We start from the raw sequence: 17149 nt of genomic DNA, 5'->3' as shown, positions 1-17149 counted from the left end.
TAGAAAATGATACTGGTGAAGAGTGAGCTTCTTGAATCAAGTAGACACATGAGACTATGTGGGTGGCCCCTGTCTGGAGGGGAGATGAGAGGGTGGAGGGGGTCAGAAGCTGGCTGAATGGACACAAAAATAGAGAGTGGAGGGAAGTAGTGTGCTGTCTCATTAGGGGGAGAGCAACTAGGAGTATATAACCCACTCACCGCCGTCGAGTCAATTCCGACTCAATATAGCAAGGTGTATATAAATTTTTGTATGAGAGACTGACTTGATTTGTAAAGTTTCACTTAAAGCAACACAATAAAAATTATAAATAAATAAATGGTAGGTGGCATGCTTTGGGAAATATTGATGCGTTATAGTATGGTAAGAGAAGGATGACTAGATTGGAAAGGCTTCTAGAATGTTTGAGAAATTGTTGAAGAAGTTAAGGATTTTCAGCCAGAAAAAGACAAGAATTAAAGGAGATCTGAAAGTAAATTACCAGAAGAATTATTATGAAGCAAAGGAAAACCTGACACAGATGGTTTCACAGGGCAAAGTTGGGACTGGTAGGTAAATTGGAGAAGCAGATTTCTGCTTAATAAGGGAGACCATTCTAATAATTAGAACTGCCCAGTAAAGAGATAGACCACCTACCAGTTACTGATGTTCCAGAAAAAGTATGGTTGCTGTTTTAATGGGGGAAAAGTAGAAAGGAAGTGTTAGGTATTCTAAGGTCCTTATCCCTTCCTAGAAGAGAACAAATCTTCTGCTTTGCGTTGTTGTTGTTATGTGGGTATATTTCTTAAAAATGAACAGCATATTAATGAAACCAGAAATAAGGTTAATCACAAAAACCACAGTTAACCCCAAATTGACCATCTGAAAGGCACTCTCCGCACAATAGTGACCTTCTTTAAATTCTTCTCTGGTTCTCCATTGTCCAAAGGAACCCATGCAACACACTTATTTTTTGTCACCTACATGGTTTTATCTAATTCTGGTTTATGAATCTAAACGTGAAACATATTATCTGCAAGTATCTCTTTTATTTCTTTATTTTCCCGAACTATCTTATTCATTTATTACTACTGGATCTAATTCTGTAAATATTCAGCATATTCTGTAATATTTTAGGAGTTCATTAGGTAATTCTATAATGAGAAAAGCATCATGTGGTTATATCCTTAGTTCTCTGTTCCACTATCTATATATTTATGACAGATTATTTATTGTAAAACCATGTTTTGCTGGGTTGCTTAATGAATTGCATTTTTAACTGGAACAGTTCTATATTCTAATTTCCATGTCCAGTTCCCAAATGGATTTTCTAATTCCTCTACTGCTTGAGATTATTATAAAACTAGTTCATGGACCACATTCTTGCTTCTTGAATGTGGAGAATTGTTGAATATCTCACATCCTTCAAAATACTATACTGAGAATTTTGTTTTATGCATAGCAAATCTTCATTTATTGTTTTAAATAACTCTTGAATAACAGAAAATTGTGTTTATTCAAGTAATTGCTGATCTAGTTAATAGGCACTAGAATAAGAATAAAAGCCAACGTCACACCTACCTTTGGTATGAATTATTCAGCTGATCCTGAAAAATCAGGCCTTTTCAAAATGTGATCTGTAGACTATCTGTGTCTAGATCACATGGGATGATTCATAGCCCTCAACCCAGGGAAACAAACCTGCCAAACCCGTGAAAACCAAGTTGGTTGCCATTGAGTCGGTTCTGACTCATAGCAATCCTAATGCATATTAACGTTTAAGCAGCACTGGTTTATTGAGTTGCTACCTTATACTCAGCATTTTATTAGGAGCTGTGGGAACAGGGGTATGAGCTATGCTCACTTTCCCCATTTGCTCTTGAGCTTACTGTCTAGTTGGGAGACCTGACTAATTCACACAAGAGTAAACAACCCAGGTCAGGGTGAAGTTCAATGTTGCATGTGTGGTTCAAGCTGTAAGTGCTGGAGGCATTTCATGATTTTATGGGGCCCAGGTCTTTTGAAAGAGGTGGAGTGTGAATTACATCTAAAGGACAGATAGTATAGAAATTGGCAGAAGTGAGCAGAAAGGCAGCCCAAGGGGAGGGGAGAAGCATGGGTAATAGCATGCAGATGAGCAGTAGCTAGAATGGTTTAACTTGCCTAGCCAGGTTGGGAGAAGACAGATGGGAGGTGGGCTTAAAAGCCCCTTATAGGACTCTAGACTCCTTTTACATCATTTGGGGACTGTTTAAGGTTTCTGCATGGGGGAGTAATAATATAATGCTGTGTTAAGGAAGATTAGTCTGACAGTGGCATAGAAGATGAACTCAAAGAGGATGATCCCGAAACCTGGGAATTATGCTGAAAGAAGCTTGACCCAATAACATTAGCACCAGGGCCTTGAATAAATAAACATGAGACTAAAGAGGAAGGTACAGATATAAGTGGCTTCCTAGGAACATTCAGTAAAACTATGTGACTGGCAGGATATGGGGGATGAAGGAAGGAATGAGTCGAAGATGAATAAAGTTTTGTGCCCTATGGCTGCGAGAATGTTGGTGCTGTAGAGAGGTGAGATGGGAACTGGTTAGGGGATGTGGATAATGAATTCATTTTTAATCATTTAAGGTTTGAAATGATGACAAGGCATTTGAGTAGAAATCTCTACTTGCCAACTGTAGATTAAGAAATGGATTTTGGAGATGAAAACAGGATTGTTGATACAGATTTAGAAAATTAGGATAGAAGCCACAGAATAAGTTAGTTTTTGAAAGAGAGGTTATGTAGTATGGGAAGTACTGATGGCCAAGGACTGAGCAAAAGCTCCTTGCCTTTCACTAGACAAGGGACCTTAGGCAAGCTACTTAACTTCCCTGAACCTCAGATTCTGTAGTGTGTGTATATGGTATTAGGTCTTATAGAGTGTCTGGCAATCAAATGGTAACTACCGTCAGTATTATTGTATCACAGAAGCCAAGACATCATGGTATAAAATAAGCACTGACTGACACACCAGAAGATTTATTTAGTTTTGGCTTTGGCACCTAATCCCATGTAAATATGGCAAGTCATATGACTGCTTTATGTTTCAGATTCTTCATATATAAAATGAGCACAATACAGTTGTTCTGACTATCTTATAGGACTGCTGTGAAGATAAAATGAGATAATATGAGGAAGAGTCAGAATATGAAGGAGTATATGCAAATTGCAAAGAACTATGTATCTGCAAGGTACTATTAATAGGAAGCCTGTTCAGCAGTGTTAGATGCAGACGAGAGGTCCAGGAGAACAAAGTTGAAGGAAAAGTCATGCTACCTCAGCTCTAGATGTTTTAATGGAAAATGCTTGCTGTGCTTAGCTGGATCTCAGCCAAACATCAGTGGGGAATGGCAGGAGTGTGAGGAAGAATGAAAATGAGGAAGAGTCAGTTCTGGCATTCATATTGGAAGACATTTAGGCTAGGAGGAGTACAGTTGGAGTGGTGACTTACGCCATTTCCATGCCCTAATGAATGATCTGTGACTGGGGCGGGGCTGAAGTGTATCCATGGGGGCCAGCTGGAGTGAGGGAGGACAGCAGATGGGATCTATTCTGACTCTCCTATTCAGTGGAAGGGTAACAAGTGTAGGAAGCTGTCCAGGTACACATGGGAGTTGGTCTGGAAGAGGCAGCTTCTCTACCAGAGAGCACCGCAATGAAGGTCAGCTCATGCCACCCAGGAGGGCAGGGTTAAATCAGCTGGCCTTGTGGGCTTACAGCTATCTGCAGGATGCTCTTAATAGCTCCGAAGGTTAAGATCTTCATTTAAAAGGGAATAAATAGACTAATGCTTCTGGAAAGATAAAGTAGATATATTTTTCTCTATCCTACCTGCTACATCATACAGCTAAAGAACCCTGGACATTATATGTAAAACATAAAAAGACTTAAAGGTAGAGAGAAGAAGCAAGACTTACTAAGGGTTGGGACCTGAAGAACAACAGGTGGTGAGTTCCTTGGGATTTCTTTTTGCCTCATATACCCTAGGCTATGTACTGAAGAAGCTGGTAACCTGGAAAAACCAATGGGTACAAACAAAAAAAGGTCCAAGAAAAGCCTGATCTTTAGCCAAAGGACTAGGAAAGCGGCGGCCTAGCAAGACAGAACATTTTTAAACAATAACTGCTCTATTCAAGTCAAACACCACAGAAGAAACTGTGACCCCACCCCCACTCCTGCCAGTAAAGTTGGAGTCAAGAGCCTAGAACTCTACCCTGGGTAGGCTATAAGGAGGTGCCCAAGCCCTTTATCCCCTGCAGTACCAGTGGAGACCGCAAAGGAAGCCTGGACTTCTACCTCCACCCAGCAGTAATAAGGCTTGGACATCTTATATACCCACTACTTAGCATGGTGCCAGTGGAGAGTCAGGAGTTTCACCACTGCTCAGTGTAAAGAGACCAAGCAGAGAAAGTGGACTTTTACCCCACTTGGCGGCACCTCTCTTCCCCCACTGGTATGATGTCATAGGAGGCCTGCTAAAACACAAGGCTTAAACAAGATCCAGGGTCTCATAACTTTATACCCAAAATGACCAGGTTTCATTTGAAAATCACTTGTCATACCAAGAACCAGGAAGATCTCAACTTGAATGACAAAATGCAATCAATGGATGCAAACACCGAGATGACACAGATGTTAGAATTGTCTGACAAGTACTTTAAATCAACCTTCATAAAAATTCTCCACTGAGCGATTACAAACATGCTTGAGACAAATGAAAAAAATTGAAAGTCTTAGCAAAGAAATAGAAAATATAAAGAATGAATTGGAAGTATTAGAACTGAAAAATACAAAAACCTAAATAAAAAGCTCAGTGGATGGACTCAACAGCAGAATGGAGAGGGCAGAGGAAAGAATTTGTATCTTGCAGACAGAACAAGAGAAATCATCAAACTGAACAACAGAGAGAAAATAGACTAAAAATAAAAGGGGGTAAATAATAAAATACTTCTACTCTGCAGTACAGGAGTGTTTACAGGACTCATTCTGTTCCTCAAATGTCCACTGAATGTTTATGCCAACAGAATACAGTGAAAACTGACTGAGAGGAGTGTTGCCTCATGTTTGCTAAATCCATAAAATCTAAGCTGCATTGGTCTAGATATAGGCCTCAGGGAGAATAACCAAGTAGTGCTGCTTTAAGTTCTTGAGTTATTTTCCACACGTATAATACTTACTAATTTCTAATCCTATTATACTTAGATAACTAAATATATGCAAAATAAATTAATATTTATTTAGCACACACTTATATGGTCTTTACAATGTGCTCTAAGCTCTTTACACATGATCCTCATAACCACCCAGTGAAGTAGGTATGGTTATTTCCCCCATTTTACAGATGAGGAAACTGAGGTAGAGAGAGGCTAAGTGGCTTGCCTAAGGTCTCACAGATGGTAAATGGCAGCACAAAGATTTGTACCTTGGCATTCTGACTCTAGAGTCCATGCCCTTTATTACCATACCCTGTTCTAGGCTTTTATTGTTTTTATTCTCTTTTTTTAATGATGTGTGCAGTAAAAATTGCATATGAAGTAAGGTGTTAACCAGCATGAAAAACTTTCTGAACTAGAGTGAGAAAAAGGTAGGTGCCATGGCTAAAACTTGAGTTGATCGAGCTTGAGAATCCATTAAGAACCTCAACCAAAAGGAACAGTTACATTTAAAAAGTAGAAATTTAACAGGGATAATTGAAAAATACTGCAAATGGATCCCCAAACTAACTGCATGAACAGAATGGGAGGGCCATGGATGGTGAAACTGTGGCACATATAGAGAAAGAACATAGGGGTTTTAGTTAATTATAAGTTCAAGTTCACTCTCAGTCAGTTGGGTGAAGCTGCTGCCTCCAAGATGATGCACTGCTAGTCTGTGTTGCCTAGTGATGCCCAGGGTGTGGATGTGAGGGTTGTGCTCTGCTCTGGGACAATTGGGCCACATGCAGTCCTGGGTGCAGTGAGTGCTAGGGTGGAAGTGGGAATAGAACCTTGACTCCAGTTGAAAGAACAGAGGATTTACAGCCTGTATAAGATAGGATGGGTTATGACAGCTCTCTAAAAATACATGAGGGGCTATCAAGTGGCACAGAGGCTGAGCCTGTTCTAAGTGACTCTGGAGGACGGAACAGTGACCGATCAGAAGTTACAGCAAAAGGATTTGGGGTTCAGTATTCATCAGAGCTGTGAAATATGAAAATAGCTGGGGCTTCCTCATATGGGAGTGAGTTTCTTGTCACTGAAGGTATGTAAGCAGAGTTGGGTTGGCCATTTATATAACAGAGGAAAAAGGAAAGAGGATACATTAGATTAGTAATATTTTTATCTTTTCAGGATCACATATCCCGTTTAAGAATCTAATGAAAACTTTGAAATCTCTGCCCAGGAAAATGCACTTAAACACACCAGCATGCACACAAATTCTGGGATTTCTCAGAGGGCTTACATGGGTGGGAGAATTAAATTAAATGATTCCAGACACTCTTATATAGGTTATTGTTTATACACGAGCAATAGTTTCATGGTTCGGTAAAATCGCACTGAATCATTATTTATTCAACATATATTTATTGAGCATTTGCATATGTTTGTATACACACACAAGGTATGTAGTTGATTAGATGATATTTAAACACATAACAAAAATATAAAAATAAGTTCTGTAAAATTCTGATATAAGGGAAAGGTCTATATTCCATAAATGCTATTTTGTTAATTTCAAGAATATACTGTAACTTGAATTTGTGACTCTCCAGGAGAGTAGTGCTCTTTCCAAACCAGCTACGGTGAAGTGAGAGAAAGAGCGTGGACTTGGAGACACGGTAACTGGATCCTAGTCCCAGCGCTTCCGTTAGCCAGTAGCTCGTCTCCACCTCTGTGGAAAACGCTAGATAGATGATGGGTGAAATCAATCTGTGATTTGTGTGAAACTCCAGTGTCCAGATAAATGATTTGCCATTTGTCTACTCACTTCTTCTGTGCATACTGTACGCACTTTAAAACCAAAAAAACAAACAAACCCGTTGCCATCAAGTCGATTCCACTCATAGTGACCCTATAGGACAGAGTAGAACTGCCCCGTAGGCTTTCCAAGGAGTGGCTGATGGACTCCAGGCAACATCCTTGTACTGTTATTATCAAGAGATGCCTGGAATGGGTTAGGGAGAGATGTTAATCCTCCCTGTAATAACCCTCCTCAGCCATCTAATATCGCACTACCTAAAAATCTGGATATTCTTCAGTGTGAACAATTGATATTTTCCCAGTTTTGTGTAAAATGTGCATAATTTTTTTTTTTTTAAATCTGTGCTACTTTTATGTATCCGTGAACATGCCATCAAAGTAAAAATAGGAGGCTTCCTGTGCAAATGCTGCTTCAAAATGTGTCGCCTGGCTTCTCCTCCAACCAGGCTATGGCCGCTAAGCACCAGTATATAGAGAAATTTGGAGTTGTCACTGCTTAATTCATGCTATTAATTTCTTTAGCAAAGCTTTTATTATAGATGATTCAAGGGTAAATTGCAACCCAGTATGTTTGAATTATCAGAATTGAACTTGTGGGAGTTTAGTTTTAAATTAAAGCCATGGCATTGAAAGGTGTTCCTATTTTATGCTGCTAGAGGTTTGAGAAAGAACAAATACCTGATATTGTTTCCTAGAAATTGTAAAATCTTTTAAAGCCAAGCAGTTCCTATGTATAATTTTAACGTTTGCATATCAGGAGTCTTGGAAGAATTGGTTTCAGTTCTGTTGATGATATGAAGGAGTACCATGCTAGAATTTTAAAAAGATATATTTTTAAGAAGAGAGATAACACACTTTCTGGAAAAACGAGCCCCTGAAATACCCTGTATTGAAAATAAATGTGTATTAGGAGTTGATAGTTGCTGCTGAGTTAACTCTGACTCACGGTGACCCCATGTACAACAGAATGAAATGTTGCCCTGTCCTGTGCCATCTTCATGATGGTTGTATGCTCGAGTCCAGGGTTGCAGACACTGTGCATTTTGAGTGCCCTCCAACCGAGGGGCCTCATCGTCTAGCACTATATCAGACAATATTCTGTTGTGGTCCACAGGGTTTTCACTGGCTAATTTTTGGAAGTAGATCACCTGTCTGTCTTAGTCTAGAAGCTCTGCTGAAACCTGTCAGCCATGGGTGAACTTGCTTGTATTTTAAATACTGGTGGCATACCTTCCAAATCGTAGTAACATGCCATTCACCACAGTATGACAGACTGAGGGATGGTGAGTATTTGGAGTAGGGAACAATTTGTAGCGGCCCATCAAGGCCATTTGTGTTACTTTTTAAAAAAGTGTCATAATCTGCTTTGTGCGTAGTACTAATTTAACCACTACAATAACTCCCAGGAACATTGTTCCTAAAAGGAATCTTTATCAATCTGTTAAAAACAAAAAAGTTCTGTCACTCTGCCGGAAGGGGACAACAGGTCAACACTTAACTGTATTACGTAGCACGTAATGATTATGTTTCCACTGTAATTGTTCATATAAGAATTGTCTTTTGGATACTGAATGATATGATCCATTGTATAATCACTTATTATAAATCTTGTGAAGCATTATTTTTAGCTAATAAAGGAGAAAGCTGATATATAGATCTAGAGCAAAACCCTGGAACCTTTATTTTATTTTTTATTTAATTGAAGGCCTTGTCTTATAGGAAAAGTCAGCAGATGACTGTGTACAAGTAATTTCACAATCTAGTTTTAAAATTGTGCAAATAATGGTAAACAAAATGCTTGCAAAAGAAAAACTTATTTAGGATCCTACCGTCTTTGCACAAAACCAAAAAAAACCCAAGTCCACTGCTGTCCAGTTGATTCTGACTCATAGTGACCCTATAGGACAGAGTAGAACTGCCCCATAGGGTTTCCAAGGCTGTAATCTTTTTTAATCTTTATGAAAGCAGACTGCTACATCTTTCCCCCATGGAGTACCTGGTGGGTCCCAACTACCAGCCTTTCCATTAGCAGTGAGTGCTTTAAGCACTGCACATCAGGGCTTCTTCCCACTTTGCACAAGTCTTTTTAATGTCTTTCCTGTAGAGTTTTTTTTTTTTTTTTTTTTGTAGAGTGGCTGTGAGGAGTCAATGAGTTAATATTTGTTTGACTTATAGTAAGAACTATATAAATGTTTACTATTCTCTTTATTACTGTTAATTTTCTGTCAGTCTTTGTTCATTTGCATGATAATCACTAAAAAAAACAAAACAAAAACCCAGTGCTGTTGAGTCGATTCCGACTCATAGCGACCCTATAGGACAGAGTAGAACTGCCCCATAGAGTTTCCAACGAGTGCCTAGCCTTCCAAAATTGCTTTAGGGTGGATGAATCACTGATGTCATTTACAGAGTGGACCTCATTTTATAGATACAGGTTCTGAGCAAGACCAAAGCTGCACCTCTGGCTCCAAGTCTCATGTTCTCTCTGTTGCCCCACACTGGCTTCCTGCCTTTGAAATAAAACATAAGGAAAAACAAAAGTGCCTCACAGGACAACAAAGCCAGTACATGGAATCAGCTTTGCTTAGCAGGAAGGGAAGGAAGCAATAGGAGTGTCAGCTGGAGAGGCTGGGAGAAGAGACACAAGGAGAAAAGGTGAACGTGGAGAGAAGAGAGGTGATGGGGATGGAGAGAGATGGGGTTGGAGGGAGGAAGCCTGACCTTGGAATGGACACAGATGAAAGCAGAGGGGAAGTGGAGAACACATTGAAAAGGAGAGAGTTAAGGAAGAGAGAAGTACACGGGGGTGGGGTGGGGGAGGCCCTTTGAAGAAGCAAAAGAAATTGAAAAAGGGATAGATTTGTAAAAAAGAGGAAAAAAGAAACAGATAAAAAAGGTTTCCTAAATTCTAGAAACTAGAATAAGTATGAGTTGGAGTTCTTGGCTTTACTTTCCTTTCAAATTATAATTCATGTCTTTACAACTGCTTACATTTTTAAACCCTGGGGGACTTTTCTAAATGGAGTGACTCAGCAGGCTCCCGGGGCTTGGGGATGGTAGCTGTTCTCCTCCCTTCAGGGTTGACCAGAGCTGTCTCATTCCTTGGCTGAATGAAATCAGACTTCAGGCTATGTCAGCACTTGGGCAGGGTCTGGGTGATTTTCCAAAGGACTTGCATAAACTGTATCTAAATGGAGGAAGAATTTAGCTCAGGGGTTTCCCTCACATAGTAAAGGTTATTTATAAACTTTTCTCTGCACAACTTGTACTGAAGTTTCCAAATGCAGTGACTTACCTTGACTGGGGAATAGAGAGCAGTTAAGGAAAAGGAAGAGGGAACAAATAAAAATGAAGGAAGTTAACATTTATTTAGCACCTAGTGTAGAGCCCTGGTGGCACAGTGGTTAAGTGCTCAGCTGCTAACTGAAAAGTTAGTGGTTCCAGTGCTCTGCTGGAGAAAGAGGGGGCAGTCCAATTCTGTAAAGATTACAGCCTTGGAAACCCTATGGGGGCAGTTCTACTCTGTCCTATAAGGTCATGAGTCAAAGAATATTCCAGGTAATGTGATAAACAAGTTATATACTTTCTTAGATTAACTTTATGATCCAACTGAATAAAATCAGGGGATTGAACTATCATTTAGTTCATTTGAGTAGTGGTAACAAATGAAGAGCGAAGATGTCACCTTGAAGATTAAGGTGCGCCTAACCCAAGCCTTTTTTTAACCCAAGCCATGGTATTTTCAGTTGCATCATATGCATGTGAAAGCTGGACAATGAATAAGGAAGACAGAAGAAGAATTGACCCCTTTGAATTGTGGTGTTGGCGAAGAATATTGAATATACCATGGGCTGCGAAGAAATCTGTCTTAGAAGAAGTACAACCAGAATGCTCCTTAGAAGCAAGGGTGGTGAGACTGTGTCGTACATAGTTTGGACATGTCAGGAGGGATCAGTCCCTGGAGAAGGACATCATGCATGGCAGAGTACAGGGTCAGCGAAAAAGAGGAAGACCCACAATGAGTTGGATTGACACAGTGGCTGCAACAATGAGCTCAAGCATAACAACGATTGTAAGGATGGCGCAGGACCAGGCAGTGTTTCGTTCTGTTGTGCGTAGGGTTGCTATGAGTTGGAACCGACTCTACGGCACCTAACAACAACAACATCAACTGATTTGCATAATTCTTCCAGCCAAGGCTGTAAACTAGACATGGAAAAGGAGTTTTTCAGTGAGGCCCTCATTGGTGGATCAAAATGGGGCACCAGACATTGGGGGTCAAGTTCTAGCTGGTAATAAATGTGCATTTTCAGGAATGGTTGTTTTAACCACATTGTTTTCCTATTGAAATAGCCTGCTAAAGATTTGGGTCCTTCCTATCCTTTCATCAATTATGATTTATGTACATATACTTGTTCTTATTGTTTCAAGTGGATTAATGTTTGTTCCTCCTTGTCTAGACTGAAAGCCCTTTGAGGTAGATGTTCTGTCTCCAGGAGTTCTTAAAATTCCTAACAGAGGGTCAAATGATGTCAGAATTTCATCGTTTGATGATTTGCTTCATTTTTTCTTTTCTTTGACTTCATTGAGCGGTTTTAATACCATGTTGGAATCACACCATAATTTCACAAGCTTTCAAAATTCGCAGGATCAATGACGATTCAAGGATTTTAAAAGTAGGTGTTGGATGTGTTATATGGCTTTACTGTAAATCACTGGAGCCCTGGTGGCGTGGTGGTTAAGAGCTACCGCTGCTAACCAAAAGGTCAGCAGTTCAAACCCACAAGTTGCTCCTCGGAAATCCTACAGGGCAGTTCCACTCTGTCTTATAGGGTCACTGAGAGTCAGCAATGGGTTTGGTTTTTTGGTTTGGACTGTAAATCATTAACCACAGGTGTAACTCATGTGACCAATAGTTAATCAATTACAGTGAAAATCCTTGCACCTATGTGTATGAGTTATAAGAATAATCAGCAAAAAATGCTTCACTCAAGTCATACCACTTAGAATTTCTTAAAAATTCTAGAGTGCTAACTTAAAAAATAAAAACAACTCTTGACAATTACGGTTAAAAATATCTTATGATAACTGACTTCTGTTAACGTTTATAAAATTAATTAGATGGGTGTCCTTGATACAGTGTTCAATTATCCTGAGGATTTACATAATAAAATGCAATAGTTTGTGCTGAGATTAGTTGGCACAATTGCCATTAACAGCTCCTCCTTTTTAGCATCTCTCAGCTTGTCTGGCAGCTCTGCCCTTGAAACGGGGATGCTGCCTTCAGGTGGGGACCATTACAAGTTTGACACTCATTTCTATTAATAATAGGACTAATAATTGCAAATTAACCTTCCATTAGTTTGTAGGGAGAAAGACATTACTATCTTTTCAATTCAATTCTAGCCCTTTGAAATCTGAGCACTTAAGAAACTTCAGTGAAGTGGGGCTGAAAAAAGCAGGTTTGGGTCTGGTAAAAAGATTATCTTAGGTGCCCAGCAAAGATGGCCTTGCTAAAAACTTCATCTGGGATTTGTAAACAAAGTCAGGCCCTGGGCCCACTTCCTGACTGGTGGGATGGCTAATCAAATCCATGCCCACTTCCTCCATCTCTGCAGACCACTGCCTATATGTGTTGCTAACTCTTCATACGACGGGAAGAGTCTACAGGAGTTGGAACTATTTAAAAAGGAGTGTTGTATAAAGTAGGGCGTTCTCTGCCACTGCAATGGTTCAAGCAGAGACTGCATGGTCACTTAGGGTTGTTTAGACAGAGGCTTATTTCTTTGTGCGGGAAATTGAACTAGATTCCCTCAAATATTCTTTAATGCCTTTGTCTCAGGATTCCATGATTTTATGATAAAAGCAGGGAATGACTTCCTGTGAATGACTTTGAAATAGTCATATTTAAATGTGTTGATACTGAAGTTGTCAAAGATTTCATTTTACTTGGATCCCACAATCAATGCCCATGAAAGCAGCAGCCAAGAAATCAAATTACCTATTGTGTTGGGAAGATATGCTGCAAAACACACCTCTACAGTGTTAAAGAGCAAAGATGTCACTTTGAGGACTAAGTTGCCCCTGACCTAGACATGGTATTTTCAATTGCCCCACATGCACATGAAAGCTGGACAATGAATAAGGAAGATCGAAGAAGAATTAATGCCTTTGAATTATGGTGTTGTCGAAGAATATCGCATATACCATGGACTGCTAAAAGAATGAACAAATCTGTCTTGGAAGAAGTACAGCTAGAATGCTGTACTGAAGCAAAGATGGTAAGACTTGTCTCACATACTTTGGACATGTTATCAGGAGGGATCAGTCCCTGGAGAGGGATATCATGCTTGGTAGAGTAGAGGGTCAGTGAAAAAGAGGAAGACCCTCAATGAGATGGACGACACAGTGGATGCAACAAAGGGCTTAAATATATTGTGAGGATGGCACATGACTGGGCAGTGTTTCATTCTGTTGTACATAGGGTTGCTGTGAGTCAGAACTGACTCTACGGTGCCTAATAACAACAAACATTTTTAACAATACATTAATTTACACCTTTAGTTAAAACTTGTGTGAGCCTGTGGTATAAAGAATTTAACTTTACTGAAAGTAATGTGGTCTTGCCCTGTTTCCTGAGGGATAACTCTAAACCCATGGGATTTCCTGAGTAACTGAGGCACCTTTGTTAATCTATACAACACCTGAGGATTTCTACAAATGACTTGGGGGCTGGCCTGACCAGAAAGACCGATGCTAGCCTAATTCCAGGTGACCTCAGGAAGGGAGGGGAGCATGACTGAACCAGTCATATCTACATAATGAAGCCAATAAAGGCTCTGGACACAGAAACCCCGTGAATGTCCTGGTTGGTGACAGGCATCCATACAGGTGGGAGGGTAGTATGCCCTTTCTGGGACACCAGAGCTTAATGTTATGTCCCTTCTTTATGTTGATCTTGATCTGTATCCTTTTGCTATAATAAACCTGTAATTTTAAGTATAGTACTTCCTGTGAGTTCTGTGAGTTGTTCCAGTGAATCATAGAACCCAAAGGAGTAGTGGGAGCCAGCAGGGAAAAGTGAAGGCGTCATGTGGGCTCCTGAGCTTTTGGCTGGCATCTGCCTATTTGACAGTCGGAAGGATGATGTCCTTCTAACTTGTGAGTTGCTACCTAGCTCTGGGTGGCTAGGGTCAGAGACAGAAAGTGCTTTAAGGGTAGCTGGTGTCAGAGATGACTGAGGAGTAGGAAGGTGGAGGTTTGATTAAGCCTCGCATTTTGGGGATTAGATTTATGTCGATTTTTATCTGTGAAGAATCCACGGTCATCATTACTCCATATGAACAAACCAATCTAACAATCTAACTTAGTGAGTAATTTTAACACAAAATTTTTTCATTATTTTTATGCCGTGCTCAAATCAAATGTCTTTGATTAATGAAATGGGAACATTTATTACTCATTAGTACTTTAAAATGCTATTGATAGGCAAAAATATTTTATAGTGTGGTGCCCATGGGGGATGACAATAAAGGCTTGGGGACTAACTATTATTATTATACACTTATATGCCAGGTATTATGCTAAGTGCTATGGGTATACCATGTAAAAAGATGCTTTGTTCCAGAAGGCAATAATCTAATACCCAACCAAAAACCAAATCCACTGCTGTAGAGTCCACTCTGAGTCATAGTGACCCCATAGGGTTTCCAAGGCTGAAAATCTCTATGGAAGCAGACTGCCATATCTTTCTCCCACGGAGCTGCTGGTGGTTTTGAACCGCAAATCTTTCGGTTAGCAGTCAAGCGCTTTATCCATGGCGCCAGTAGGGATCCTTGATAGTCTAATGGAGGAGATAAATAAAGCAACAGTTATATTTTAATGTGCAGAAATATGATAGAAGTTAGTACAAGGTGCTCTGTCAAGCATCTAAACAGAAGAGGTCATAAAAAGCTTTTTATTGCAGGTGCTTCTGGAACTGAGTTTTAAGGGTGAGAAATTAGCCAGACTGGGCATGGGGAAGACTATTCAGACAGAGAGAACAGCACTGCTTAAAACCGTATTTCTCCTTCTTGGCTTTTCATAAAAGACATTTTTTTTTTTTCTTGCCTCTCAGCCTCTAGGTTTCTAGAATGGTGCTGAAGAGGTACAGACACTTGATTTGCATCGGTCTTAAAATCCCCATGTTATTCCTGGTTCCTAAAAAAAATTGGTCTCTTCAAAGTGTCTTCTTCTGTGTCTGTGCATACAGCTATCAGAATTGGACAAATACTCTGCATCTCAAACAGGTATGCTGAGACCTGGCTAAGAACCAAGGCCTCTCAAAGCCATACTAGACAAAGTCAATTTTGTCTAGTCGTAAGCCTCTTAAAATTCTAGTTTCTTTTTACAATTAAATGGATGCATTGTGGAGTAAATTCACATGCAGTTTTAAAATGTGAGACTTTAAATAAACTTCCTGCATACCGTGCCAGGGCCACTCGGGGCTGTATCCAAGACCTTTGGGATACGCACTGTTGATTTTTCCGTTTTGCTTACTTAGTTGGAAACATTTGAGAAACACTGGCCAGAAAGGTATCTAGGTAGGTGCTCTGGGGTGAGTACTGAAAGCCTCGGGGACAAGGTGGCAGATGAGTGTGAATGTGCGTGTGTGTATACATATGCATATGCATCTGCCAACTTTGACGGTTGGGTTCGGACAGCATGGATGTGATTGTTGGGATGAGAATTCTGAAACTGACTGGCGATACCTGCCATGGGTGCAAGGTTAGATGGAGAGAAGCAGCAGCTGGGCCAGGATTTATCATCTCAGATCATTCTGATTCTCCTTCCTCACAAAAGCACCAGTAAGCCTGTCACCAGGAAGGGGTAGAGGTAATGTCACAGCTCTGGTCCTGGTTCTCTCCTTTCACTATCCACGTTTTGCAACACCACTGACCTTTTCTCGTACCCCAATCTCTTTCACATTCCATAATGACCCATTCCTGGCTGGTTGTTTACAGGCATCAGGGCTGTAATTACAGAGTTCTCAGTTTTTCTTCATTTGTTTCAAGTTCAGATTTTAAATATAGAAACTTCATCAACTAAGTTTATAGTTCCCACTACGGTTGTTCCTATAATCTACTGCAGTACAGATATGTATGATGCTGGAACTTAGGAGTTTGTTTATTATTTTTCCCTCCTCTAGCAGGCCCTCTATAGAATTGCCTGTGGTAGTTGTCTGAAGTGGCTTCTTTTTTCTGTATTAAATGTGGCATGGGGGCAGGGCAGGTGGTGGTGGTGATGTTGTGACCATTAGAGGCAGGAGTATCATGACTGATTTACTGAAAATGTTGGAAAATTTACAGAAAAACTTCTCAGTTGAATCCTACCTGAAGAAGTTTCCTTCACGATGAGAAAGTTATTTACTTTGGGTTCACTTCAATCCTTAGGTGCAATGGCTGAGTTGTATTTTTGTTGTTGCCTTTTTTTTTTTTTTTTTGTCCTTTTCAAGCCTACTTCTGTGTGGACTACATTTAAAACAAATAATGAATATACAAAGTGACAAGTTATGTGACAGAGACATTTGAAAAATGATATGGATGGGCGGTGAATTGAGGAACCAGCTCAACCAGGGGGATCAGGGAACCCTTCACAGAGGAGGTGATATTTCAGCTGGGCCTTGAAGGATGTCAAATGCTGGAAAATTCCTGGGAAAGGACCTAGCCAGGGTGTTCACTGAGTACAAATAAATAGAGTTGTAAAGGTGGCATGATTGGATTGTGCCAAGCAGTCCTGTGTGTGACTAGATTGTTGTGGTAAAAGAGAAGATGAGAATGAAATGGTGGGTAGGGACAGGATTGTAAAAAATTTAAAGCTGTTGGATGCCGTGTTAGGCACTTCATATCTTATTCTATGTTGACAGTGGAGAGCCATTTGAAGTTTTTGCAGCAAGATGGGAACTGTCTCTGATTTGTGGTAAGAAAGGGCACTCTGGCAATGTGGATGGTTGGAGTGGGGTGCCTGGCAGGGCGTGGATGGTTAGTTAAGAGGCTTCCACCACAGTCCCAACAAGACATGGTGAAAGAAGCCTGAGCTGTGGTGGTAGAGAGCAGGAGGGTTGGGATGGAAAGATTTTTGTGATGTACAGTGGATAAAACTTGGAGATGAAAAAGACTTAAGAATGA

The 17149-nt window shown here is 40.2% G+C and overlaps 1 protein-coding gene across 4 annotated transcripts in view; it reads left to right on the top strand.

Annotated features, from left to right (window-relative positions):
* Positions 1-17149, top strand: part of RTN1 (reticulon 1) — a 257793-nt gene that overhangs the window by 12915 nt on the left and 227729 nt on the right. Inside the window, exon 1 of one of the 4 annotated variants that reach the window (XM_049897445.1) lies at positions 12024-15857. The exons of 2 other annotated variants lie outside the window; for them this stretch is intronic. The gene's annotated coding sequence lies outside the window, so the exon portion shown is untranslated. Of the gene's footprint in view, positions 1-12023; positions 16941-17149 lie in introns of those variants that run through there. One more of the 4 variants, XM_049897443.1, reaches the window with a different exon arrangement.

Source organism: Elephas maximus, chromosome 10 (assembly GCF_024166365.1).
Source record: "Elephas maximus indicus isolate mEleMax1 chromosome 10, mEleMax1 primary haplotype, whole genome shotgun sequence".
Taxonomy (NCBI): Eukaryota; Metazoa; Chordata; class Mammalia; order Proboscidea; family Elephantidae; genus Elephas; species Elephas maximus.
Note: the sequence above shows the minus strand (reverse complement) of the source record. Positions and strands in the feature narration are given on the sequence as shown.